Source organism: Triturus cristatus, chromosome 3_1 (assembly GCF_964204655.1).
Source record: "Triturus cristatus chromosome 3_1, aTriCri1.1, whole genome shotgun sequence".
Classification (NCBI taxonomy): Eukaryota; Metazoa; Chordata; class Amphibia; order Caudata; family Salamandridae; genus Triturus; species Triturus cristatus.
This window is the reverse complement of record NC_140583.1, coordinates 350,512,767-350,540,037: the sequence shown is the minus strand read 5'-3', so window position 1 is coordinate 350,540,037 and position 27,271 is coordinate 350,512,767. Positions and strand designations below refer to the sequence as shown.

Sequence of the window (27,271 nt, the reverse complement as noted above, 5' to 3'; positions counted from 1 at the left end):
CCCCTTCCTCACCTTGTCATGCCACCTCTACAATTTTTGCAGCATAGCAATGAGTCCCGTTTGATTTGCAACACAGTAGTGGGTTCAGTTTCATCAAGTGCAGAAACCACGGAAACAGAAGACAGCGGAAAGAAAGACTACGAGGCAGTGCGCATGAATTTACTCACGCCTGCTTGCCATTGGTTACAGGCATTTACTAGATCCCTCCTCCATAACTATGGCAAAGGCGACTGGTAGAAATGAGATATCTTCAATAGCCCTAGGCTTCGTACTCTCCTCAGATTGGATGGCTTGAATTTTAGCTGATGAAACACACCCAATAGGCTGGAAAGAGAAGCCTCTTTAAATGGTGGAGAAGTTACCACGGAGGTATGAGGATACCTAACGACAGTTCGTAAAAAACATAACAAGAACACGTGGCTGCCTCTGCTTGACATGCTGTGACCTCACTGCACAGCATAGCCCTTTGTGCATGAGGAGGTGCCTTTCCCTGTAAGAGAGATGTCTCGCTTGGCGCAGAGCTGGAGTGGGCGCCAATAAACACTAATGAGCACCTCTGTGTATGCATCCCTCTTTAAAATGAGTGGACGAGTGGAGTTTAATTGCTGTTTTATTCTGGGTATCACTAGGGCTTATTGTCACCCGGAGGCCTGCTATGGCGGGAGATCTGTGACATTTGACGTGCTGTGGAGATGCATGCTCACACTCTATGCACAGCAAACGTACAGGGAAAAAAAGTATTCTCCAGAGAAACACATAGACACTGAATGCATAAGAACACAGTGCTTGGTTGGTGTTCCGTGGCAGGAAAGCTGAAACACAAAGGACGGAAAAGAGGAAGGATTGCCCAGCAGCAAGTAATGATTTCTAAAGGACACTGGCACAGACAAATAAAAAGCAATGGCAAGCAATGTGAAACTTTAACTCCACAATCCACATACAACAGGTCGCTAAGCGACAGCACAAGTGCTGACTAGGCTCGACCTAAAAAGATTTGAGGCAGGGAGAGGAAGGCTGCATGTAACAGGACAGCCCTATGAACAGTTGTTTTTTACATTATGCAGTATTAGATATTTACCTTAAACACATGTGCAATTTGAGGCACTGTGAGATAAAATTGGCTAGAATCATACACGGTTTGGGGTAACTGTCAAAGCTGAGATTCAAACACTGGTTTTCCACAATTTAGCCACTATACCCTACCACTTGTGGATTGAAAACAATGCATGACTTTGGGGTATGTTGGTCTTTAGTTGATACAGGCATGCTTAAAGTGTTTCTCATCCTTAGATTATGGCATTATTATCTGCTTTTGATTATAATTATTACACTTTAAAGTGAACATTCCACATTGAAACCTTCAAACCATGGCTTCTATTCATGTCTGTGTTCCCGAGTGAGATCCACTGAGAACAAGTTGCTCTGGTAGGTAAAATATCCTTAGGAGAGATTTCCACGGATAATACAGTGGGTGTTTTTCCCCACTGTGTCGCCTCTCCATTAGCACCCTGTGTGTGTGTCGAGCAGAATGTAAAACTTGTGCTTTCCTACATCTGGAACATCTGTTTTCTATGGCTTTGAGGCGATGGAGGATTTAGTAAAGTGTTGAGCGACCACAAAGTTCACATTCTATTTTATATAGATTCAGTAATGCCAGCATGGGAACACTGATTAATATGACGTTTTTATAGGTATTGAATAATGTACACTTAATATTGCAGTTTACATTACCAGAGCAAAAATGAAGATGGATCAAAAATTATCCAATTGATCACATATACTTAAAAAAAATATTTGCCGAGTTAGTACTGAGTTTCAAAAATACTAAAAAAAGTCTTTATGTATAATGCCTTTTTTCATTTTCATATGCTATGAAGCTGGCTGGGCTGAACATAACCATCCATCCCTTGTGCCTGATACCGCTTTCTTTCTAAGCAATAAAATAGTCCCCAAGAACTCACTTCCTGGAGTGTGAAGACATACAACCTGACCAACATTTTTACAAGCTCATTCTATTGGAGTCGATTCTAGCGCTATATAAACCAACAAATAAATAAATAAATAAATAATGTTCTTGAGCCTATCAATACGGTATTCCTGCACACAGGATTCCCAAAAAACCAGGGATTGGTAATTCTGAGGGCTAGGAATGCTAATATATTCTGAGTTGTATCCTGATGAATGGAAAATGACCACCTGATTCATACAGTAATACTTCAATTCAGGTTAATTTTCACCTGCCAAGTTTTCCTGACGAAATATCCAAGTGAAATAAATCTGGAGTCCTGTTTTTCCCCAAAACTTGTAAACTAGATTTGCACTCATGTCATCATCTATATTTACTCCCGACTCATAACAAGTGTGGTGACGTCCAATAAAAACCGCTTATTGGGCCTATAACATAGACAAAATGTTCTTCAATCCTTTCAGATCTCTGACATTTCCTACTCCAGCACCCCGTTCCTGTGCATCTTTTCAGTTTACCTACTGCCTCATTAGTTGCTCCGCCTAAGTAGTACATAATGTTTTGATGGTAAGGCAATGACATTTATAAAAGCTAAGATCATCATTTCAAGGTTCCTTTAAAGGGCATGTTTTTCACGTTGTGTCCACTCCTCCGCAACACATTACCATCTGAATTAAAAAGTACATCTTCACATTTCCTTTTCAAAAATAAACTAGGTACCTTTAATTTTTGCACCAACCTCAATAAATGCATTCTTATTTATCCTTATTTAATGTAGCACCAAGGAACCCCTTGGTTACACATCGTACTTTACAAATATTCAAATTAAATATATATAAATATTTTATAGCATTTAGGTACAACAAGATGCCCTTTATTACAGAAAACAATTGAAAATCAACGACAAAAATGCCTTTGCCCTGGTATAAAGTTTTACACTGAGTGAAAGTAGTATATTGAAGTATGAAATAGTAAACCATTTTCAATTATCAATTCACCAAGGGTCAAATTGAACACCAGATGTATCTATGCAATCATTTATGGCTGAGTTAGTAAATCAGTAATTAAGAAGAAGAAATGCAATGCTGATGCTTACTTGTAATATGAATATGACAAATAGATGTGTTCTATCAAGGTGTTAAAGATAACATACATATTTCTATATAAAATGGATTCATTATGACTTTGCGACAGAAAATTTGACAAAAAGGACAGCTCAAATATCTCAGTAAGAGACACCTCATCTCTGGGTTTGCTGGATATACATATGACATTTGAACTTGATCAAACTGTTGTATTTGAAAAAGGGGCCAATGTGTCTTAAAAAACTATTGCCCCTTTCTTTTTTCTATGCATGTTAAATATCACAAGAAAGCAACATAGGCTTCAGCATGCACATTTCAAAAGTTAATACAGAGCTGCTGTATTTTTATAATTACTAAACTAGACATATTTATAAACGTGATTCTTTTAAGACTCACTAAAAATACGCTATGAACAGCTCTATAGTTAATGTGATATTAGGATATTTTTAGTGGATAATCAGGAACCAAGTATTTATAAAGGGTATGCAATAGAATTTACTCAAAATAACATAACATGTCTATTTCTAAAGCACACATTCGTGCCTTTTGGCATCTTGGTGTTGTATAAAATATGTTTATTGATATACAAATCTATTGTACGTGTTTCATCAGCCTCAGAAGGATGAATCGCTGAGTGAACTTGCCAGAATATTAAACCTCTGTAAACCAGTGAATATTCCAAGCTCTTGGCCGTGCGCACTCTCATCCTCAGTCAGTTATGCTTTTGACATATATGTTAAACAGAGAACAAAGTAGCTCACAGAAACAAGACATCAGAAAGTGATATGTCTGTGAGCATAAGTTTAAGCAGTAAACAAGAGTCAAGTTTACAGAAATTGAAAAAGGAAAGAGAAAATGAAAAAAGGAAAAGAATAATGTAAAGAAAAAATGGTGGGAAAAATGTGACAGAAAAATATGGGGTGTGTTGAAAAATCTGATTTCGGGGGGTAAGCACAGTGACAACAAGGGCATCTTAGAATGTACTATATTTGATGGTCCTATATCCTGGTGTATATGACTCAATATATTGAACTCCCCTAAAAAGTGGCCTGTTCCAACTGCTACATTCCACCTGATGTGCCTGGAACTCTTATACTTTATAACTGTTAGACTCACACACATATCTTTATGTTAATTTCCCTCAAGGTACACACCATTCATACCTGTGTCCATCATTCACAACCTAGAATTTAAACTCTAATAGAATATATCTCAGACTAATCAACCACAAAATCTGAAATTCTGGTGTGAAACACTCACCTTCTAGAATCTCTTTATCTGGCACTGTAATCCAAACCCTCAGGTCAAAGGTAAATGTATTCCAGTTAATAAAAAACATAATATTTTACACAACTAGATCATTAAAAGGATGAACAGATGCTGTATTTATTTTTAATTGATTTTCAACAATTTCATTTTATGCAACCCTAAATACATAAAAAATATGGATACTGGCGTATTGGGATGATTATATTAATCTAGTCTTCTTGTGATCTTTTTGTCAATTCATTTGAATTCCATTCTTGTACATAATATGATGCCCTCATTTTCGTGTAGGTTGTCTTTAGACTTGGAGGAAATTAAATGATTTTGGAATTTGTGGATTTTAAGTTGGATTATCTTTATCTGCAACAGTTGCAGGTTATAACGAACAAAATGACTAGCACACAAGATTTCTGAAGATACTGACATTACATAATGTTCATCAAAGGCTTTGCAGTCATTAACATCTCCACATGGATATAATTTCTGAAGTACCAGCCTTACAATATGTTCATCAGTCTTGAGCTCTCCACAGCTTTGAACACCGCTTCTCACCCCATTCTTATCCAAAGAATACACCTAGCCAGCATCCAAGTGCCAGCACTTTGCTGGATCTGCTCCACACTGACAGACCACAACCAATCAGTCGGCCTAACCCCCTTCTGCTCGGATGCCCTCAGCCTCATCTGATCAGCCCCACCCTGATCAGCCCCACCCTGTTTAACACCTACATCAGACCTCTCACCAGTATCAGCCCGCCCACTGCATCAACATCATATCCTGTGCCAATGACGCCCAGCTCATTCTCTCCCTCTTTGACAAAGCGCTAAGGACCCAGACCAACTTCTCTGCCTGCATGGCCGAAGTCACAGGATGGATGAGAACTGTTAAGCTCAACATCCACAAGAAAGAGGTTGAAATATTTGGTAGAAACACCTTGCTGACTGATTCCACTTGGTCGCCCGGAAAACTCAGACCCATCCCCTCCTAGCTGCCCACGACATGAACCTTGGAAAAGTCATTAACAGCCAACTCTCCATGACCAGCAAATGAGAATGTAGTCTCCACATTCTGCCTCCGCACACTCAAAATGTTCATGAAGTTCTTCAAAGGGCTCTTCACCAACACTCGCAGGACTGTCACCCAAGCCCTCATCACCAGTAAACTGGACTTAGGCAATGCTCTCTACACCAGAATCAATGCTCAATTGACAAGATTAATCCAGACCACACTAAAAGCAGCATCACACTCAACCTCGATCTCACATCACCCTGCACCTCAAAGAGCTCCACTGGCTCTCTGTCCACAAATGAGCACTCTTCAAACTCCTCATGCATACATTCAAAGCCTTAAAAACATTAGCCCGTTATACTTCAACAATATCATCAACGTTTACAAACCAACTAGACACCGTCACTTAGTTCTACTCCCACACATCCCCTGAATGCTCAGATTTGGTGGTTGTGCTTTCTCTTACCTCACTCGCAGCCTGGAAAGACCTGCCATTGCACATCAGATGAAAACAAGGAAGGCTTGGGTCCTGTACTCCCCAGACTGGACCACCCAAATATTGAAATCACAGAAAGGTGTCAAGGGATGTTTATTTTAAATATTTGCGATAAACCTGAGACCACTAATTCTGAGGTTTTTGAGCATTTATTCTGCTTAGTTTTGATCATTCAAAAAGACATTCATAAATCAATTGGGCATATCTATTAAAAGGAAACACCACATTAGTAAATCAGATAATTGCAACACATTTGTATGCGTGATTTAGAACCATTTCTTTTGTGAGACAATATATACAACACATACATAATACCAAACGTTATTTGTGACAAAAATAAATACAACAAACCAATTATCACAAGACAAACGTCAATAAATTATATGTGCCAGCCTGAAATTAAACCAGTCCTGCACTTGCACTGAAAACACAAGGCAGAAAATTGCTCATTCAAAGACACATCTACTGTCCTGCCTGTGGGAGGGTGGGGATGCATATCCGACTTAAGGTGTTGACAACCTAGAAAAAGGGGAAAATAATTTCTATTCAGTCCCGTCGTGGCACACCCTGTTCTACCATCCCCCACACTCAACAGCCAACACGTTTCGAATCCCCAACAATTCCGGGATTCTCTTCAGGACTCGGACTTGGTTTTGTTTGGGCTCTCAATTATGCTGCAGACAGATGTCCTTTATCTGTTCTTCAATTCATAGTATTAATCGAGGCTTACATTTTATGGGTGTGTGGAAGCTCTTGGTAATTAATGATTTACAAACGGTCCGGGATCTTGAGACTCGTGAAATGTAGTTAGAGCTGTTGTGAATTTCTTCTGCAATAATCCTGACTGTTTCCTTCAATTTCCGTCATGCGAAAGAAGTTAGAAAATCATCTCGCTCCTCTCATTTAAACCGGCAGCACCAACAGGTGAAATGAAAGGAAACAGTCAGGATTATTGCAGAAGAAATTCACGGCAATGCGCCCGCGAGCTCTAACTACATTTCATGAGTCTCAAGGTCCTGGACCGTTTTTAAATCATTACCAAGAGCTTCCACTCACCCATAAAATTTAAGCCTCGATTAATACTATGAACTGAAGAACAGATAATGGACATCTGTCTGCAGCATAATTGAGAGCCCAAACAAAACCAAGTCAGAGTCCTGAAGAGAATCCCGGAATTGTTGGGGATTCGAAACACGTTGGCTGTTGAGTGTGGGGGATGGTAGAACAGGGTGTGCCACGAGGGGACTGAATAGAAATTACATCCCCCTTTTTCTAGGTTGTCAACACCTTAAGTCGGATATGCATCCCCACCCTCCCACAGGCAGGACAGTAGACATGTGTCTTTGAATGAGCAATTGTCTGCCTTGTGTTTTCAGTGCAAATGCAGGACTGGTTTAATTTCAGTCTGGCACACATATTTATTTATTTAAATTTTATTGCAAAGAAAAAATTTGCAAACATATACAACTTTACGCCTACAACCCTCGGACCGGCGGCTCAATATTAAGATATACTGTACACAGCTTTAAGGCCAACATCCCATGGGGGGCAGGCAGCGTCGCATGCCCAATACTTTCCATAAGGTACACATAAACCTTATCATTGCTGCACCAAATATCCATTAGTAATAAAAAAAGGACACGTTGTACTGCAACCAGGAGTGACTCCGCGCTTGCTAAAGTCTGACGGGTATGTGAGGAGGATGTGACCCTCTTATGCGATATCCCGTTGTCTATTTATCCCCGGTCCCTTCAGATCTCCTGCCGTGACCGGTAGCATTTCCCATGGGAATAAGCGTCCCTCTGTTCGCGCTGCAGAGAGGGCCTCGCCATCTGCTTACTACTAACTACGCTCTAGGATGCTGGAGCATTAAACAAGTACCTCTGGATCTGCCGTTGTCTCGTTTTCGGACTCCGCAGCCTTATTTAGTCTATATGCCGTGTATAGTCCCCAGAAGTTCTTAGGTCAGCTACGAGGCGGGAGCAGTTCACTGAAGTTCCCCGATTGTGTACAGCAATAAAGCATATCATGTGCCCATTGTTCTACAGTTGGAACGGGGCCCCTCATCCAGCACATGGCTACTCTGTGCTTTGCCATGAGTAAACCCATATCTACTAGCCTTCGTATTGCTTTAGGTAGTTTCTTAGAATAACCCAACAGAGCGACTACAGGGTCAGGGGTAAGATCTGTATCTACGATTTCCCCCACTTCTCGGAAGATGGCCTCCCAATAAGTAAACACTCCCGGACACTGCCATGCTAGATGCATAAAATCCGCCGAGGCGGCATGGCACCTGTCTCAGCCCGCATCTTCCCTCAATCCATACCTATGTAGTCTCTCTGGAGTGTAGTATGCCCTATTGATGTACTTGAAGTGTATGAGTCTGTGTCTGCCATGCAGTGAGATTCTCCTAGTGTTAGTGCAACCGTAATTCCACATAGGGTCGTCTATTGCTAGTTGTAGGTCCCTTTGACAGGCCAGTCGGGCCGCAGTGTATTGGTTCGCTCTGCGAGATATAGCCACTTTGTATATGGTAGCGACCATCTTACGGGGAGATTTCATTTTTAGAATATAGGCTAGTTCTGGCACCTCCGGAGGCTCAGCCATGTCCTCCCCCAACAGTTCACGCATAGCCCTGCGGACTCTGTAAAACTGAAAGCGCTGTAACAGTGTGCCCACATCTCCCGCACTCGTTACCTGCTCCCACGTCTTAACTACTCCATCTTGAAATAGGTCTCCCGTAGTTACTATATTCAGTGCGTGTAGCGCACGTGTAACCCCGCCATTCCTACAGGGGGCCAGCCAACGTGTCTATTCTATCGGCATTGCTGGAGCATACAGCAGAGCCCCCGCCTGTAGGTGCAATAGGCTATGCCAGGCGTGTCGTGTCGTATTAATGGAGTCTAGTATCCCTGTTCTCCGATCTAAAGGTTCAAATATCGTGGCTGGAAGTGGGAGTGGCTCAGCAAACAATTTTTCCATACGGAGAAACGGTATGTCCGATGCACCATGGATCCAATGATGTGCTTGTACCCCTTGTGCCGCTCTATAATAAAGATCGAAGTCTGACGCGCCCAGTCCCCCCATGTGGTACAGTAATTTGAGCACCCTACATTGTGCACGTGCTGGTTTACCCGCCCAAGCCAATTTAACCATCGATTTATTGAGTCTATGAAAGAAGGAGCGTGGCAAAGCTATAGGGATATTCTTAAAAAGGAATAGGAGTCTGGGCAATATCACCATTTTCATAATGGAGATTCGGCCAATTAAAAACAGCGGTAGCCTTATCCAGTTCTCAACATCGTACTCCAATTTATCTATTGCAATGCCATAGTTCTCTCTAAACACTGTCTCTGAGTCTGTGTGTAAGCGAATACCCAGATACCGAATAGAATCTGTAGTCCATTGTAAGGGGTAGTCCATTTCAAAATTTGCCGTGATCGGGGTAAGGGGGAAGACAAGAGATTTAGCCCAGTTGACCCGTAAGCCCGATAGTGCACCAAAGTGTACTACCTCCCTAAGGACTGGGGAGAGATTGTTTACCGGATCACGGACATACAATAAAGTGTCATCCGCATATGTCGACACTATTATCCTATAAGACGGGAACCTGATACCTCTATGTCCATGGTATTCTCTGAGTGCACATGCCAGCGGCTAAGCCACCAGGACATACAGTATGGAAGATAAAGGGCAGACCTGTCTAGTCCCACTGGATATAGCAAAGGAGTCTGTGACTAGGTTGCCCAACCGGATCCTCGCTGTGGGTGCAATGTACAAAAACCCAGCTGGAGGAAGACTGACCCCAGTCCCATCCTATTCAACACCTGTCGCATGAAGGCCCATTCGACGGAGTCGAAGGCCTTCTCCATATCCAGGAAGACCGCCACCGCACTAGTGTCCTGCTTGACATGTTGCATAGTTCCAAACACCGTGCGTATGTTGTAAGTGAGGTTCCTGTCAGGGATGAACCCCGCCTGTTCCGGAGCTACTAACGTGGAGGATAGGAGGTTAAGGCGGTTAGCTAATATTTTGGCAAAGATCTTGGTGTCGATATTGAGCAACGAGAGGGGATGGTAAGACCCGCATTCCTTTGGCGGCTTACCTGGTTTGGGGATGGTGACAATAATCGCCTCTCTCCTCGTCGGGGCATCGTACCTGATACACACATATCATCAAATAACGTTGAGAGATGGGGGAGCAGAATGTCAAGAAAGGCTTCATAAAAGCCGACAGTTAGGCCGTCCCCCCCTGGGGCGCTGTTAGTTTTCATGCCTGTCAGTGCTTCTATTATTTCATCCTTTTCAATGGGGAGCATCAGGAACTCTCTATGCGTGTTGGTGAGGAATGGTAGCTTGATATGTTCTAAATAATCTAATATTTCCTCAGCCGTGCCTGAAGAGCGAGAAGTGTATAAATCCGAATCAAATGTCCTAAATCTATCTGCAATGTCTGCTTCTTCGGTCAGCAGTGTTCTCTCAGCCGACCTAATTTCCATTATCTGTGTTTTGCTATGCTTGGTCTTCAGAATTTGTGCTAATACCGAGCCAGGCCTGTCCCCCTCCCCGTAAGTGCGGGCTGTGGCGTACTTGCCCAGATGTTTGACTTTGCTGTCGGCCGAATCCTGGAATTCACCTATTGTGTCTTTAATTTCTTTTTAGAACTCTTCGCGCCCCTCGGCCACTTGACGCGACTCCAAGTTCCCCAATTTCTGTTCTAGATCCACTAGCCTTTGGCGGATCGCCCGGAGAACCCCTGAGTGCTTAGCCATTGCTACACATCTTATGCACGATTTAAAAGCCTCCCACACAGTCTGGAAGCTATCCACTGATCCTATGTTGGTGGCAAAAAACGTATCTATGGCATCTGTAAGTTCTTCTTTGAAAAGGGGGTCTAGCAGTGAATATGGGGGAAATCGCCATGTGAACGGTGGTATAGATTTCTTAGGTGTGTTCAATATCAGCAACAGCGGCGAGTGATCCGAGAGTGTATGCGGGAGTACCAGGCAGTTACGAACCTGCTCCAATAATGACGTAGTGGCAAACCAGTAGTCTATGCGAGTGTGTATATTGTGGTAGGCAGAATAATGCGTGTAATCCCCTTTGCCCAGGTGTCACACACGCCAGACATCGCTCAGGGCCATATTAACCATGACACTGTCCAACTTTTGCGCCGCCGCAATGGGCCGTCTCACCGGTCCTGCTGACCTATCTAACTCCGGATTCCTGACCAGATTAAAATCTCCACCCCGGTTCGCCATAGACTCTAATGACGTGAAAAGTTTGTTGTGGCCCTGGAGCTTAGCAGGAGGTTATCAAACTGGCACTCTGAGTCAACTTCTTTGTCCTGGGTCCAGCCCTTTAGATCTCCTTACAGGTTTCAAAGAGCAGGAGCAGTCCTTCTTCTGTTCTTCCACAGGTCCAGAGTGTTCTGGGGATGCCTCTTTTATGCTGGGCACTCCCATGTGGGTTGGAGCGATTCCTGGCTCCTATCTAACCAATGAGGTGAATGTTTCCAGAGTTACCCTGCCCACTTTTGCAGCATTTGCTGTGTGCTCTAGGCAAACAATCCCACAGTGCTTCCCTCTGCCTGAATCCAACATAGCGAAACACTTTTCCCCTTGTGGAGAGCCTGTGTGCTCACTGAGGAGGTGTGGCCAGGGAAATGAGCACTGCCTCCTCTGTGGTCACTTCAAACCAAATATGAGAGTAGCTCCTTTACCACTGGGATTGAAGACTGCCTGACTAAGGGAAATAAGAAAGTTTCCTGTTCAGGTGTCAGCTTCATTTGCCTGTGATAGGGGAGGCCTCTTTGAAGTTAATCAAGTTACTGGGCACTGCCCAAATGTTCAGACTACCAGGAAAACAGAAATACCTCTCATACACCATGCCTCTGCCTTTGTACTGGGAGCAGTTTTCACATCTCATTTTTGAACACTTAGAGGGTTTCAGCTGGAGGACACAGCAAATTAGACCCCAGAGACTTTAGGCCGAGAAAAGGTAGCTTTTAAGAAGAACATTTTCTGTAATATTTTCTAGAAACCTAACTTTACTAGTGAATTGCACTTTGAATGAATATTACATAGTCAATATATAAAATCTCTAGTTGTTTCCTTCCGAAGATAGCCTTCTTAATTTTTTTTAAAAAATTATTTTTATTAACAGTAGGAATCAACATTGCAAGGCAAATCACAGGACATTCACATATCTCTTCACGATATAGATCAAACCGGCGAAAGTGCACATTTTAAAACAGTCGGTAACATGTTACATATCTAGATTGTTTCATCGTGAGCTGGTAATAGCGGCGGAGTGCAGATGTTCCCTCTGTATTCGTTCCAGTCAGACCAAATGCGGGACCATTTTTTGGGGCATCCCCTAGCCACATACACATACTTTTCACGTTGCATGCACCAATCCATATCCTTTTTCCATGTGGACACCGCAGGTGCCTGTGCTGCCCCCCATTTCTGTGCTATATTATGTTTTGCTATCATAAACCCCAATGTGGCCCATGTGATACGTGTATTGTTAAGATCTGTGGGTTCCCACACATTGAGGAGACATCTGTTAGCCTCCAGTTGAAGAGCATTCGTTAATACCTCGCCCATCACCTCGTGTACCTTCCTCCAATACCCCTGTATAAATGTGCATTCCCACAGTACATGGAGTAATGTGCCTTCACTCCCACACCCCCTCCTGCACCGGCCATGCATTTCTCTTCCCATTAGTACCATACCAGGCCCTGTGATGTAGTGTAATATTTTAAGTTGTACCAGCCTTAACCAAGCTGCAATGGCAACCTCACGTGGTGAGGCTAGTGCGCTTATCCAATCCTCATCATTTAGAATTATACCATCTCTTTCCAATTTTTCCCGCAGTTTCAAGAGGGGATCTCCAGTGTGGCTTACTAATTTTTTGTAGGTGAGTGATATGGCCTTCGTTGGTAAGTATCCGTCAACGAGTCTGTCCTCAAGGGGTGAAGAGTCCGGGGGGGCGTCTCCGTTCTGTAAACAGGATTGCAATGCGTGATGGATCTGTAAGTATCTGAAATATTCTGTGGGAGCAAGATCGTATTCCTGTTGAAGGGCTGAAAATGATTTGACTTCACCCTTTGTCCATAAATCACCTATTTTTGATATACCTATAAGGTCCCATTTGTCGAAACCTTTAGATGTCCCTAGATTCCCCAGCTGGTCCGAGTCCCATAAAGGAGTGGCCAGAGTCGCCTTACGATCCCATCCCAGACTTTTGTTGGCTGCCTGCCAAACCTGCACCGAGTGCTTAGTGGGTCCGGTGATGCGGTCCTGTCTGGCGCTTGAATATAGCGCACGTTGATAGTTCCCACCCGGCAGTACCCAATGATCCATTGCCTAGCCCGGATCATCCGCCTGTCTGTAGGTGCCGTGGTTGATGGCAGCCAGATGGGCTGCCCAATAATTATTTTTTGAGATCAGGGAGGGTGATGCCCCCATCGTACCAGGTAAGATTTAGTTTAGGGAGCGCTATCCGCGGCTTCCCGTTCCAGAGTAGGCGGCGTTGCAGACTTTTAATTTCTTTAAAGTTGTTTGCAGGTACCAAATCCAGTGAGTTTTGGAGGACATACAGGAACCGGGGCAGGGACATCATTTTGAATAAAGATGGTCTGCCCAGCATCGAGAGTGGAAGCGTCATCCAATGCTCCGAATCTTTCTTCAGTCTCTGGAAGGGAGGGAGCAAGTTCTTAACAAATCTGTCTGCGGGATCTATGGTAATATAGATACCCAGGTATTTGAAACCCTGCATGGAAATCTGTATCGGGCAATTCCTGGGAAGGCCCGCGAGGGGTCCCTTGAGGACATATAGCACTGATTTGACCCAGTTGATGGAATACCCTGAATATCTTTCAAATATGGCGAAGATGTCAAGCACTGCAGTGAGAGAGGCCTTTGGGGATGTTAAAAACAATTAGATGTCGTCCGCCTACAGGGAGTTGCGGTCCTCTCGCGTTTCAGACCACTGAAAACCTCGAATCACCGGGTCTCTGCATATCCAGAATGCCAGGGGCTCCAGGGCCTGGGCATAAAGGAGGGGGGAGAGCGGGAATCCCTGTCTGGTCCCTCTATTGAGTCCAAACACTTCAGACTTTTTGTTATTTACAACTATCTGGGCTAGAGGTTTCGTGTAGAGGAGTCTCACCCACTGGATGAAGTGGGGCCCAAAACCCATTTTTCCTAGAACAGCAAATAAGTATGTCCATTCAAGCATATCGAATGCCATGGATGCGTCTAGCGATACTAATACCACCTCTTCCTGTATACCTGCTGCCCTTCCTATTACCCCGTGCACCCTGCGGAGATTTAGTGCTGTGTTGCGCTGGGGCATGAAGCCAGATTGGTCAGGGTGTACTAAGTTGTTGATGACTTTGATCAGCCTGTTGGCCAGGAGTTTAGCTAAGATTTTGGGTTCGGCATTCAGTAGGGAGATTGGTCTGTAGGAAGAGCAGGTCGTTCGGGTTTGCCTTCTTTGTGGATCATTACTAGGGTGGCTATCCTCTGGTCACAAGGCAGCTCCCCGAGTTCTTTACTCTCTGTAAACATTTTACACAGGTGGGGGGCAAGAATGTCCGTTACGAGTTTGTATAATTCAATCGGGAGGCCATTGGGCCTTGATGCTTTCCACGACCTAAGCCCCTTAATTGCCTGTGTCATCTCATCTGTCGTGAGTGCTCCTTCTAAATACTCCAGCTCTGATGCTGATAGTTTAGGTAAAGTAATGTCTCGTAGGAGATCGAGAGAGTCTTGCTTTGTGTAAGGATTCTGTGAGGAATAGATCTGTCCAAAGTGGGCAGCAAATGTGTTAGCAATGTCCTGAGGGTCCGTGATCGTATGGCCGGCTTCGTCAATGAGTTCTAGCACGAGCCTACTAGCTAGCTTTTGCTTGTCTAACCATGCGATCAACTTCCCGGCCTTATCCCCTTGATCATATATCCTTCCTAGTGTCTCTCTTCCCAGTGCCTTAGCTCTATCTGTCACCAAGGCCTTGTAGCTGTCTTTATTAAGGTGTAGGGCGTATAGGGTGTCTGGGTTGGATCCCTCTGTCAATTCCTCCTCCAGTCGGAGGATCTCTGACTCTAGTGCTTCCTCCTCCTTGACCTTTTCCTTCCTCACTCCCGCTATTTGGGAAAGGGCCTGGCCCCTGACTACCGTCTTGAATGCTTCCCATAGAGTCTGATGAGAGCTCACCGAGCCCACATTTTCTAGAAAGTATTGTTTAATTGCAGTGTGTAATGCCTCACGAACCACCGGGTTTCAAAGGTGCCAGGGGTTGATGGGGGCAACTCTTCCCACTCTTTGGTGACCAACCACGATGTGTACCCACAACGGGGAATGATCGGATATACCTCTCGACATGTGTCTGAACTCCCCTACATGTGTCAAATGGTCTGAAGGAGCTAGCAAATGATCTATCCGTGACTGACTGGCATGGGCGCCTGAGTGGTAAGTATATTGGGTGGTAGTCGGGTGAAATGAGCGCCATAGGTCCTGTAATCCCATAGCCCCCATAAAATCCGGTAGCCAGCTGTTGGAGGCGCGAAGTTCTCTTGGAGGGCTCCTGTCTTTGGTGCCATCAACAACTGCATTCAAATCCCCTCCCACCAGAAGAAGTCCCTCTGGTACTGTTAACAAAATGGCGCCCAGGTCTTTAAAGGCAAGTTCGTGAAGGCCCGGCGACACATAAACTGACATTAGGGTTAATACCTTCCCTTCCCATTGCCCCGAGATGCCCACATACCTCCCCCCAGTGTCTACCCAGGTGGATTTAACCATTAGGGGGAAGGAGTTCCTGAGCGCTATACCCATTCCCCTCAAGCCCGAGGTAAAGCCCGGGTGCGCCACATGGCTGTATCCTCACCTATTGTGGGCTTTACATGTGTTCCCCACCAAGTGTGTCTCTTGTAGCAGCACCACATCAGAGGCATGCCTCTTGATGTATTGTAGTACCACGATTCTCGTTACCTTGTTCCCCAAACCATTTACATTCCAGCTCATCACCTTTAACTCTTTGTCCCATTGAGTACTCATAGGTATTCACGTGTTGTGCCTGCGTTGTTGGACTGCGATGCCTTGACAATTCCCTAAAACCAAGAAACTGTTCCTGAACCCCTCCCAACTCCCCCCCCTCCCTGCTCCCCTGCACTCCAGGCTCCGAACTTCCCATGATTACAACAATGCAGAGTGCCTGTCGCCCTGAACTTGAACTAAGTGGAGAAACTGGGGTGTACTCTCTCCTCCTCCCCCCTTCCCTTGATGCTATGTAAATGTTTGTCTTGAGTTGTTGATCTAGTGTTTATATTTGATGTCTCACACCCTACACAGTTAAATCATTGAGAGTCTGGCACCGTCGGGGATGCCGCCCATACCCCACCACACATGTCAAATGAGGCCAGGGCCCCGGTACTTCCTAGTCTCTCTGGCCACGTTCCGTTGAGTCTTTCCAGCCATCAAGCCAATTGGCATCTTCCGGAGCCTCAAAGAATCTGGTTTTCCCCACGGCCACCACCCGGAGACGGGCCGGGAACAACATGGCATATTTAAGGCCTTTATCTCTCAGTCGTTTTATGACCCCCATAAAGGATCTGCGCTGCCTCTGTACCGCCTGGGTGAAGTCTGGGAAGGATATGACCTCCAAATTCTCAAGTCGTATGGGTGGTGCAACCCTGGCCGTCTGTAATATGAGGTCTCTGTCTCGATAGTTCAAGAGTCTGGCCAGTATAGGACGAGGAGGGGTTCCTGGAGTCGGACGCCCCCAGGCACCTGGTTGGCCCTTTCAACGACAAAGATATTGGATAGACCTTTTGGTTGGAGATGATTGGTGATTAGGTTTTCCACAAATAGGTCTGTCGCTTGTCCTTCCGCTTTTTCCGGTACACCATGGATGCGTACGTTATTGAGCCTACTGCGGTCTTCATAGTCATCCAGTTTTCCTTCAGCCATTTTCCGGAATGCCTGCAGTTCCCGCACTTCGATTTGTAGCTGATTGGTATCTTCTACCAGGCTTGTTGTTGTTACCTCAAATTGTTTGATTTTCTCCCTATTCTTGGCTAGGTCCACTCTGATTAACATGACCTCCGAGGAGATCGCGTCCATTCTCTGCTCCAGAGATGTGCGGATCCCACCGATTGCGCCCAGTACATCCTCCAGGGTGTGTTCCGGGGCGCCCGCAGCTGGTTCTTCCCCTGGCTTTACTTTGGGCGTGAGCTGTTCGGCCGGGGCTGACTTCGGGCAGGTGTATCTGTCCAGTTTATTGTTTTGGACAGTCTTAGGTCCCCTCGCACCCGACATTGTGACAGAATTGATGTGGATCACCTTATTGCTAGTCTAGGGGTTGTTATCTTTTGGTGCCGGTAGTGTGTTCACATCGTCCCACGCACCAGTGGGTCTTGTTTGTCCAAGCCTTTTGTCCCTCTGTGTCTCCATGGCACTGATACAGTTAGTCACTGTGGGGTGGTGTGCAATGCAGGGAGCACCCAGGCGGACTTCCAGGAACAGTCGAGGTCGAGGCGGAGGGGGCAATTGGATTACGTCCTTGAGTAGGTGCAACTCTTCGCCCGTTACTGCGTCTCGGCCGTCTGCGCTGCAAGGTACTGTCCTGTGCCTGTGGGACACTCCCCTCTTCAGAGCCAATTTCTCCTCTCTCCGCCTTAGGTCGGGAGGTTCGTTGTTGATGTTGTGGTGGGTCCCCCAGGGCTGTACAGGTGCAAAAGTTACCCCTGTGGTATGCATCACTTGCTCCTCCCTGGCTGCTACGATCTGCTCCAGAGGGCTCTGCAGCATCTCTATTGCCTCCCGGTGTATGGGGGGCCCCGTATATTCCTCCAGCTCCCTCTGTCACATCAGTGCCAGTGTGGGCTTGGCGCCTTGGAGGGCTCACCTCTGTATATTGGGTTGAGGATCAGGCGTCTCATGGGCCTCTTCGTACGCTTCCCTGCCATGTCCCAGGATCACTGCTGGCTATGTCCCCAACAGCTGCTCCTCTCGACATACGCTGGGGGGAGGGGGGATTGGCCCCACTCTGCAGCACCAGCACTCACTACAGGGATCAGCTGCCGCTTCTCTGCCGATTTCCAGCCGAGCTGAGCGCCGGGCTCTGGGCGCCCAGTTGACACCGACGCGGCCACTCCGATCACTCTAAGCCCCGGCTCACTCTCGGTCGCAGGCCGAAATTAGAAGCGGAAGTTTCTTCAGTGTTTGCGCATCGATTGCCCCAATCTTGGCTCGATGGACTCCGCAGGTCTTCCGGTTGTCGATTACGACCTCAGGATACGGATGTGGTAGTTGGATAGATGTGGGGAAAGAGGGTTGATCGGGAGAGTCCTTAGCTTGCGGCCATCTTGCTACCATCCTTAAATTTAATAGTGCATTTCAGTGTTTATTTGTTGGAAATGTGGATTACTAGTAGGGGTAAATCTGCACCTTGCACTAGCAATCAGTCAACCAACGCAATATAAGGTCCAGACAAGGTCTCAATAAATTATTCCCTTGCTCAACCCTTGGTACCTGGCAATGAGATGGCAGGCTTAACTTAGGAGACAGGTATGTAAAGCTTTTAAAAACACCAATACATTAATTAAGTAAGACTTAACACACAATAACTAACCCACTCCAATTTATAAAAATAGGAAATATTTGTATCTTTAAAATGACACCAAAACAACAAACAATCTGGTGAAACGGAGAAATGTTTTTTTTGGTTTTTTTTTAGATTAACCACTTTCTAGTCCTTAAAAACATATAGCGGCGTCAACTGGGGACAGCTGGTTTGCGTTTGAACGGGACAAAGTCTAAGTTAAGGCAGGCTCCGATGGAGCCCTGGTCGGATAAGCTAAGCGGGAGGCCCTGGTCAGAATTTTATGTTGGGACTTAGAAACTTTTCTGGGGGATTTTCTGTCAACATCATGCAGTCCTCTCCAGCAGGCTGATTTTGATATGACATTGTTGGATTGCTTTGCAGCGAGGCCCAGGTCAAATCCTGGAAGTCTGGAGCTCCGGAGATTTCCACGGGATAGACCTGAAATCCAGGCAGGGTCGTGGTTGAAGGTAGTCAGCTCGACTCTTGACTCTCGACGTTGGGTCAGTCCACTTATGGAGCTTTTTCCAAAAGTTGCTTCAAACGTCTCCAAGCTTCTGGAACTTTTTCCTGAAGTTCCTCTTGAGGGTCCAAAGTGACCAAAACACAAATTGAAAGGTTTAGAAGCTCTGAGATGGTCCTTGCGAGTTTGAGTCTACAGTTCACACAATGCACTTGCCCAAATCCATATAATTCCATTGTTTGTACTTAGCTGGAGACTTCTTGAGGGAGATGGTGAAGGCAAGCTCTGTTAAACTATGGCTTTCAGGGAGTCCACTCCTTAACACTTTTTGTAGCAAGGCAAAGTCCTCAGTGCTGTAGATCCAAGTGTGCAACCGGAACAGTCCTTCAGGGAGCAATCCTGTGTGGTGCAGACCAAGGTTCCAGCAGGGCAGTCCTTCTTCTTTTAATTTCAGGCAGCAAATCCGAGTTGCTATGCAGCTCTTACATATTTATTCAATGATCTGGAGCGACAAGCAGGGGGCACACCTGTCCAATGAAGTGCTGGGGGCGCAACCCAAAAGTACGTCAGCTTCCTTCAAAGTGTGGCATATTCTTTCCCACAGTGCACTGCACATTTTCTGTCCTTTGGAGTAAGAGCTGGCTGAACTAACCTACTGGTGGAGCTTATTTCCATTAACACTCCCCCTCCAGACCTTCTGAAAATGTCATTACCAGGGATGCCATCTGGCTGGGGGTACAGGAAGAGGGGGTAGGCCTGGCTGGCATTCCTTACTGCCCTGCTCTCTTTGAAGCCCAGTTTGATGTGTCCAGTTACCGGCCTGGCCTGTTCTTTGCAGCTGCAGAGCTCCCCCATCAGAGCAACGGTATAAATTAAATTGGCAGTTTGTACCTCACCAGGGCATATAAAACATATTTTATAATGTCCCTGCTTATAGTTACACAGCACCCTATCCCTCGGGCACCTAGGGGAGACCATAGAGGTGACATATATGTAAAATAAGGTAGATTACAACTCTGGAAGTACCAATAATTCCAAAGTCGAATGTGGAATATAATTTTGTTTTAAAGACAGTCTGCAAAGAAGACTTGTCATAAGAAATTAGAGCAGGCAACACAGTAGTGCACACTTCAGTACAAGAAATCTACTGGGTCTCTAAACACCCCTGCCTTATAGTATACTGGGACTTATAGGTAGTTTGAATCCCCCTTGCCTTATTATACACTAGGAACTTACAGGGGTCTGTCATTGCCAATTGTAATTATACCTAAATACCATGTACCTTCTTCATCAGAGCACTGGCCCTGGTCCTGGTTGGCAGAGCCCAGGGCACACTTAGAATCAGTTGACATCAGTATCAGTCAAACAGAATGGGGATGAACAGGGCAAAAGGGATGACTTTCTTACATGTATGGAACAAGCAGCCTTGCTACAGTGAAAATAGCTTTTAGTTGTTATTCAATCTAAGGGTTAATTTTCCATATGACTTATTTTTAAATATTATGCTCCCTGCCTAATGTGCTTTAAGGGTTAACATTAATATTTAAATGCAAGGTTTATTTTGACAGGTCTGGCTGCAGTTTTTAAACTGTCACAGTCAGACAACAATCGTAGGCCTGAAGTCATGTTTACACTCTCACTGTTGTGGGTGCACAATAGGTTAGGTGCCGCAGTTCACTAGTGAAGTATACAAAAAACATATACAAAAAAAAGGATGGGTGGGACGCTTGAATTAATCTCAGCCACGCGTCCAAACTGAGGTGGCATGGTGTGCGAAATAACGATGGACTGGGATGTGGCCCTGAGTAATTATCAGTGGCTAAAATTAATTAAAACATCACATCCATCACTTTTTTGTATACTGCAGTGCGATGCTCTAAGTGGCCCGCTCTTAGTGAAAGACCGCGGGCCAGATGTACTAATATTTTTTGCGGGCACAAATGGGTTTTAGACCCGTTTGCGACCACAAAAAATGTGTGGCTCGTCTACTAATCCTATTTTGCAAGTCGCAAATCAATTTGCAACTCACAAATTAGGTGACTCCTGAAGCTATGTATGACTGTTCTGCGACTGCAGAAGGGTGGTAAACCACTCGCAAATAGGAAGGGGTCCCCAAGGTACCCCTTCCTTTTTGTGAGTGGCTCTAAAAATATTTTTTAAGGGGTGGCAGTGGTCCCAGGGACCACTGCCTGCCCTTAAAAAAATAAACTGAAAAAGTTTCATTTTTATTTCTTGAATGCATCCCGTTTTCTTTTAAGGAAAATAGACTACATTAAAAAAAAAAAATGCTTTATTTAAAAGCAGTCCCAGACATGGTGGTCTGCTGAACCCAGCAGGCCACCATCCCTGGGTGTGCCAGCCATTCCCAATCGGGTCGCAATACGCGACAGCCTCATTAATATGCATGAGGCATGCAATTTGTGACCCCATTGGGAATCGCAAACAGTGTCTCAAACACTGTTGTGCATACCAATTTGCGACTCGCAAATTGGTGGGTCGTACGTCTGGCCCCATGTGCATAAAACTACAATCTATGGGTAGTAAGTGCAGTATTTTCAAGTAAAAAGTGTTATAACTTTGCATTTCTCCATTTTAAGCCCTGATTTTCCTGAAATACATTAGCACATTAAATCTCTCTTGGTGAGTTATGCAGAGTGGTATCTACATCAGGATAACACCTCGCATCATTCTAAGATTTAGCCGGGGTCAGAATGTAAATTGTAAAACCAAATGAGCTTCCGTGCACATTTTTCTTCTGCTGATGTCAAGAGGAATGAATATATTAAGAGGAAAAAGCCCAAAATAAGAAACAGCGTGCAAGCAATGGACCTGGAAATTCGGGGTTTGTCCTGTTATTTCACATTCTGGATACGGGACTCATAATGCCTGGGTAACTAGTGTGAAGATAGAAGCTGGAATCAATAACTCTGGCCTCAATATTTTACAAAAAATACCGGTAAAGTACGAGGGTCAGAGGGAAAGTTTAAAGACCAGCACGGAAAGAATCCCCACACATATCTATAACATGAAACAACAAAAAATCCGTGGGTCTACGAACCTTAAACTAATACTCCTAAACCACGAGAGCAAATGCTAATAGTGACTACAAAAGTCCTCTTAAAGAGGACGGAGTCCCATCACCACCATGGTGGCATGCTTCATCATCTGGGGCCTCCTGTTAACCACAACCTGGTGTGGTTAACGAGCTACAACTCCTGAGGGAACTAAGGAAGGAGGAGCTCACGGATGTTTTAAGGATCTAAATAACCTATTGAGGCTAAATAAAACAGAGACTAAAGCTGCCCTCAATGTGGTGTGGTGAGGTGAACTAACATAGAAAGTGCAGAGTGAGTGCAAAAGAATCTATTTAAAATTGACTATCCAGCGAAAAATATGTTTAATCAGTATCGTTGGGTGTCAAAAAATAAAACACAAGTGGTCAACATGTTTCAGCCATTATTAATCACAAGATTGTGATCGGGGCTTTCATCAGGACCATATGCTACTCCTGCAACATTGAGCAATGTCAAATGAAGTCAAAAAATGCAACTACAAGACAACAAAACGATACCTCCAGCAGGCGTAACCACTCAGTCTTTGGAAAGTGGGGCTGCAGGGGTTCTTAATGTAGTACCTGTAAGCAATACAAGAACAACATACAGCAAGCAATAGTCAATGTAGCACGGAAAAATGGGTTTAGGAGAATAAGTTGATGATAGCAGTGGATACCAGAAGGTATGCCACCGGTCAGCTTACCCGTCGTAGATTGGGAATGTGCATCAACGCTCCTGGTGACAACTCAGGGCGTGAAGCAGCGCTCTGTAAATAACAATAAAAAAACCTAGTATAGAACAAGGTATCAACACTGGTAAAGAGATCTGTAAAACCAGTCTTATTAAAAAATAGCTCAAGCGCATGTGTGTCACACAACCTATCTTGTACATACTCTGTCTTCAGTATAGAAACAAAAATGGAAGGGCCAACTCGAGAAATTCAAGCTCCTAAACGCCTGGGAGTACATAAGCACAATGTGAATATATACTGCTAGTTGGTGTGAAGCGAGCACACTCAGTCATAAACAAGTGTAGCTTAAAGCAATGAGTCAGAAACCAAAACACACAAGGGCAGGCATAAGGGCCCTGCGTTTACAGAACTGGAAAAACGGGAACTAGGGACTATGTGAGCTCAACTGATCTCGTGCTCATAATTGTGCATTATGAAACGATAATACCCCTTAAAGTTGAAAGAAACACAACTCTCAGAGTGATGTAAGATACACACCAATCTCAAAAAACGCACTCGTGATAAATCAAGGTCACGATAACATTTAGCATACCAAATAGACAGAAATTAGTCGAGCAGTTAGTACCCCTTGTGCAAAAAACTTTTCCTGCATAGAAAAGCGTCCTAAACTCTTCAGGGAAGGGCGTGCTGTCCAGCCAGAAGGAGTGAGATGACAAAATAAAGTCTCTGGATATTTAGTGAGAGGCTAAACATCAGGCCGCCTACCTCTCCGTCGCTACTCCAGGTGGTCTTCCTGGTTGTCCCTTGCGGTACTTTCGCCGCCTCTACCTCCGTTAGATAAAGTCGATCTTAACCCGGAAATGATCAGAACGGGCGGGACCAAAACAGCAGACAATGTCCGATGTCTCGCGAGACTCACCCTATAGACCGGGCCTCATGGGAGATGTAGTCACGACATTGCTATGTAGTGTATAACATCGTTGAAACACCAGATCTGCTATAACTGCAAATGATGAGTGACTGAACGTACAAAGTTGTATGAAGCGGATTGAAATATCTAGAACAGTTCACCGCTCGAGAATCAAGCGCAGGTGAACAGAACGCATGGGAACACAAATGCGTGTGTCATGATGTAAAAATAAAAGAAGCAATGTCTAAGAGTAGCTGTTACTTGACATCCATCAAGCGGAACGCGTCGAAGGATACACTGATAGTGAGATGCTCATAAAGGCAGAAGAGTCAGATAAAAGTAATGTATGTTTTGTAATTGCTGTATATGTGTCTACATCCTTGAAAGAAAAGCAGAAAGGGAAAGACCTCAGCTGTGATTACAAAAACAAATAGGGCGAAGTAACTGGAAAGGGGGCATGTTGTGCATCGATAGATGGTGCCACTACCTTACTAAGAGGGAATGTTTAGTACAAAATGCCCAATGGTATATGCTAAGATGGCGCATACCCAATGAAAAAATAATAATAAATGCCGCGTAAGGAGTGGTCAAAAAGTTGAGTGAGCTGCCACTACAATGTCATCCGACGGGGGCAAGATTACAACCCTATTTCAGCGGAATGAGGTCCATGGGATAGTTTCATTCAGGCCCCTCGTATCGCTGTGAATTCTGAAAACCCACCGTTGTTCACATTTGAACAAAAAAGATGACACATCGGTAATATGCGGAGGGATGAAGGGTTGCTCAAGAATAGTCCACTTCATGTCATCAGGTTGATGTTTGAATTCCAAGAAATGATTGGTGAGCCGGGTCGCTTGTTTTCTACATCTTATGGTGCTCTTGTGTTCCATGATTCTGAGCTTCACTTTTCTGGTCGTCATCCCCACGTATCTTTTCTTGCAGGGGCAAGTGATCAGGTAAATTACTTTCTCGCTGTTGCAATTAGTATGTTTGAGCTGTCTCCAGGGTTTGCTGAGGCCTAGATCAACTTCCGTAGAGTGTGAGGTCTGTGCACACACCGCGCAGCCACCACACGCAAAGTGTCCCTGTACTGGAGGCAAGTTCCAGAGTGTGTTGGTGATAGCTGTGTATCTCGTAGATTAGTGCTCCTTTTGAAAGAGAACAAAGGTAAAGGTAATTGATCAAGGCCCACATTAAGTATACGCCAATGTTTGCGTATGCTTTTTTGAATGGAACTGGACTGGGTACAGAAGGTGGTTACGCAGTTTCTGAGGATTAGACGGAATTGCTCCGATACTGAGACTTTCAGGACCCATGCGGATTCCTTATCTAAAAACCTCAGAGCAAGGAACTATCCTCCCCGCTTGGTTAGTCAATCCTACAAACGGGCCTCGAATAACAATCGCGAGGCCTTACTTGAACCTAGTGTTCCTAAACCTACACTAGATAGAATGACTTGCTTACAGGTACTTCATTAAGAACCCCTGCAGCCCCACTTTCCAAAGACTGAGTGGTTACACCTGCTGGAGGTATCGTTTTGTTGTCTTGTAGTTGCATTTTTTGTCTTCATTTGACATTGCTCAATGTTGCAGGAGTAGCATATGGTCCTGATGAAAGCCCCGATCACAATCTTGTGATTAATAATGGCTGAAACATGTTGACCACTTGTGTTTTATTTTTTGACACCCAAAGATACTGATTAAACATATTTTTCGCTGGATACTCAATTTTAAATAGATTCTTTTGCACTCACTCTGCACTTTCTATGTTAGTTCACCTCACCACACCACACTAAGGGCAGCTTTAGTCTCTGTTTTATTTAGCCTCAATAGGTTATTTAGATCCTTAAAACATCCGTGAGCTCCTCCTTCCTTAGTTCCCTCAGGAGTTGTAGCTCGTTAACCACACCAGGTTGTGGTTAACAGGAGGCCCCAGATGATGAGGCATGCCACCATGGTGGGTGATGGGACTCCGTCCTCTTTAAGAGGACTTTTGTAGTCACTATTAGCATTTGCTCTCGTGGTTTAGGAGTATTAGTTTAAGGTTCGTAGACCCACGGATTTTTTGTTGTTTCACACTCAATATTTTATCCTCAAGTTACTGACCAACCTGGGGCGGAAGCCTTGACAGCAAACCTAAACAGACATTTAAATTAAATGTTTCAATTATTATTAAGTATCACAAACCTATCAAATGGAATATGCTTTAGCAGCCAGGCCACATCTTTATGCAAATAATGACCATCACATAAAAATGATAGCAATTTTGTTGTCTTTTGAGCTCAGTTGTGGGTCAGTGCTACATTAATAATGTGCACATGAACATGAATAGTGACTCGCTCTTGATGAAAAAGCACTTCTATTTTTTCAATATAAACATGAATAACTTAATCCCTAAAAAAATAAGTTTAGGTACTATTAAGATGGAGTATGTGGCGTCTACAGATGTTCTTGAAAACATATATACTTTACATGCAGCTTTTTGGCACTGGCACACCAGGTGCAGGCAGATAAGGAAATACTGTGGGCTGGTTAATTTTAACCTGAATGACTTCCATTTCAGGCGCAGTGCCCGGAAGCATTTCCATGGTCACAGTTAAAAAGAAGAAAACACAGATTTCGGGCTCATGCAGAGGAACCCAACTTGTATGTTGATTACATAACAGCTGGAGTTCAACAAGGAAATTAACATAATTTGAATTCAACCAAATGCAAGTAGCGCACACATAATCAGTCGGGTTTGTGGGGAGGGGGTGACGATTCCAATATGTCAATCAGTAGCATAAGTCAAGCACCGCCATATGTATAAATGTACTGCAGAAATGAATAAAGGTAAGATGAGTGATGAAATGATGTGCGAAAGGTTTGCAGAACTTATAGTTTTGAAGAGATGTTAAAGGAAGGAGGCGAGAGTGAACTAGAACCTTCTGAGGCTAACAGTCATATACTGCTGCAAATAAATTGTTTTTTATCTTCATAATAAATATCTCAGTATTTATTTCAATGGGTAATATAAAGGAATGGAATGATATCACTTAACAGAATCAAACATTACAATAATGCGGTCACTGGAAACAGTTGAGGCATCTAGACTGCCATCTGTGCAGCGGTGGTTTCTGTCAAGATGAGTGATTTGACTACAAGGAAAGGAAACATTATTTATGACACATCCATATTTAGGCCTCACATATTCTTTGGTACAAGATCTAGAACAAACCTAGGTGCTGTGGCTCTGGTGGGCGTTGGACTTGGCACTGTCATCATAATACCATGCATAGTGCCATTGTCAAAAGCCCTGTACAGACCCATAGTCGTTCTCCCTATGTTAGCATGAGCACGTTGCAGACTGTACTCTGCTTTGCGCACGTTACTCTACAGATATATTTTGCTTTGTGCCACAATGTACATTCACATAGAACACGCTGTGGTTTTTGCGTTCTGTTCTTTCCTGGGATTTAGTCTGAACATGTAGAAAAGATTGAACAACAATGCTCCTTGTTTTTCTGTTCTGTTCAGGCCCTAGCACCTAGACAAAACCGGTAATTGCAGCTGCTGTTTGGGAACACAGACTTTGTGTCATATATGTATGCAAAGATAGGTAACACACACTTGGAGAGGGACCTTTCCAGGGAAAAGATTGTGACAGCATCTGAGATGTAGAACGTTCATCTGTGTATACTGAGGTATAGGGTCTGCTGCTAACACCTAGAGATCTTCTGATATATA

The 27,271-nt window shown here is 44.4% G+C and overlaps 1 protein-coding gene across 2 annotated transcripts in view; it reads right to left on the bottom strand.

The window, feature by feature from the left end:
• ENTREP2 (endosomal transmembrane epsin interactor 2) overlaps nt 1-27,271 on the bottom strand; it is a 1,789,361-nt gene that overhangs the window by 1,148,516 nt on the left and 613,574 nt on the right. Inside the window, exon 1 of one of the 2 annotated variants that reach the window (XM_085644083.1) lies at nt 13-211. The exons of the other annotated variant lie outside the window; for it this stretch is intronic. The gene's annotated coding sequence lies outside the window, so the exon portion shown is untranslated. Of the gene's footprint in view, nt 1-12; nt 212-27,271 lie in introns of those variants that run through there. 2 annotated transcript variants of the gene reach the window in all.